Source organism: Tupaia chinensis, unplaced genomic scaffold (genome assembly GCF_000334495.1).
Source record: "Tupaia chinensis unplaced genomic scaffold, TupChi_1.0 Scaffold000002_1, whole genome shotgun sequence".
NCBI lineage: Eukaryota > Metazoa > Chordata > Mammalia > Scandentia > Tupaiidae > Tupaia > Tupaia belangeri.
In genome coordinates this window covers 5,042,905-5,045,154 of record NW_006159428.1, presented here as the reverse complement: position 1 = coordinate 5,045,154, position 2,250 = coordinate 5,042,905, and the positions used below count along the sequence as shown (strand labels likewise).

The following is a 2,250-nucleotide window of genomic DNA, read 5'->3' as shown; positions in this document are numbered from 1 at the left end:
ACCCACTCTATGGTATCTTATTATAACAGTCTGAACCAAGTAACACTACTAAAGAAAATACATTTCTTAGTATTTTCTGTGTTGATTATTTTAAAATATTCCGGAATTATGGTATGCTCTGGGTCTACAGAATTCTCATTTTATTTGTTCTAATTAGAGAGAATGCTTCACTCTGAATCTACTGTCTTTTTTTTTTTTTAAATTTGCATTTCTTTTATAATGTACATGGCCATCAAGTTCCTGACACAGAAGTCAAAAATAAATTCTTGGGATTTATGACCATAAAAGCAATATAAATCACACATAATTCCTCATGAAGAAATTAATTTGGTAATATTACCCAAAAACTAAAGTAAGGACATACTCAATTAATCATATCCTTATTTCAGAAAAGAGGCATTACGCATTCAGGTCATAAGTTTATTTACAAATATACCTAGTATGCTATGAGCTTAAGAGTTTGATCCATTTTCCAGAAATTGTGACTGCACCTCTTAAAATGTTCTTCACATCAATTAAATGGGTTAATTAAAACATTCTTATTTCTTAAGTAGTTGGTGTTGTACTATAAAGAAAGGTGCAGCAAATGCAGATCCAAAGTACAGAGTCATCATAACAAGTAACCGCCACTTGCTGTCCACTGAAAATGGCAGATTCTTCCCTGGGCCCTCCTCATAGTGTCTCCTATGGACCACAGAGGTCGTGAACCTCCAGATGCTCTGTCCAAACATGGTGCTGCTGGAAGCTCTGCAAGACACGCAGAGTCCGAAATGGGAGAAATGGCGGCACCGCAACCTGAATGTACCATCTTGACAATTTTGCTGCTCTATCATTTATATAAAGCAATACTTTAGAGTCCCTAAGCAATGAATATAAACTAAGGGCATTCTAACCTAAGAAATTGGACTATTTACCTTTACCTTACTCATAATTCCCAATACAAGACCAGCAGTTGGCATAATGGCTGTCGCTGGACTCCCATGTAGTCCACCGCGGTTCAAGTCTTGGACCCGGTGGCTTAAACTCATGCCAGGTGCGTGTGCGTGTGTGCCCAAGATCCTGCAAGCAGAATGGAAGAGAAGGGATTGGGGCATGGCTATCCTCCCCGGAGGTGATTTCTTGCTTTCTGTCTCTCTCTCTGTCTTTCTGGTGAGCACACAGCCCTATAGCAAAAACCTCTCTTTAAAAAAATGAAGTATTTCCTCCTATAGATCTTTCCCATTAAAAAAAAGAATGCCTGTGCTATTTCACTATAATCCATCCAGTACTAGCATGGCAACTCCTTGAAGAAGGTTTGGAGGGTTATATAATGTGGGCATCTCTTTCTAAGTTTTATTTTATTAAAAGATTTTTTTTAAGGATATGACTTAATTTAAAAATTTTTAAGACTTTATTTAAAAATCTATCTCATTCCTTTGAAAAATAAAACTGCCATTTCCTGAGTATATTCTATGTAGATTATCTCATTAAATGTTCTCACCAACCCAGTGAGGTACTTCCTATTATTGTCTATATATGTATTTTTTTTTTTTTTGAGAGAGAGATTTTTGCTATTGGGCACATATGCTTGCTAGAAATACAGAGACAGAGAGTCAGAAACTGAGAAATCACCCCCTCCCAAGGGCAAGCCACACCACAATCCTTTCTCCTCTGTCTCCTATTGGGATCTTGTGTACGCACGCACTCGCTCCTTCCGTGAGTTTAAGCCACCGGGTCTGGGACTTGAACCGCAGTCAACTACACAGGAGTACAGTGACATAGCCATTATGCAACTGCTGGTCCCAATTGTTGCCTGTATTTTATGAAGAGGGGAACTTGCCTCATCTTGGTGGTGGTAGGGCCCTAATTAAACAGTACAATTTTAGATACTGTGAGCCTGAATATTGCTCTGTATTTCCAAGAGTTAAGGCTACTTCCTGCAAAATGTGCTTAGTCTTGTAGTTACTTCTGAGGTAGCTAGACCAGAAGAAATAACCAGGAGCCAGGTAGATTTTTTCCCCCATTATTGCTTGCTTGCAGTGTGTCAACACTGCAACAAACAACAGCTATTTCTTGTGACCATGTGGGTTGGCAATCTGGGTGGTGTTTACCTGGATTCTCCTATTCACAGTCATCTGCTAGCAAAAGTTTTAAGGTGGTCTCATTCACATTTCTGGTAATGAGGTTGGCTGTCACCTATGGTACCTTGGCTCTCCTCCATGTGTAATCTCATCTAATTTAATCAGGGCTAATTTAGTCTGGATTTCTTTC

General features: G+C 38.8%; 1 pseudogene; it reads right to left on the bottom strand.

Moving 5' to 3' along the window:
* Positions 1–539: 539 nt before the first annotated feature.
* LOC106735085 (cytochrome c oxidase subunit 7C, mitochondrial pseudogene) lies at positions 540–731 on the bottom strand (annotated as a pseudogene).
* Positions 732–2,250: the final 1,519 nt, after the last annotated feature.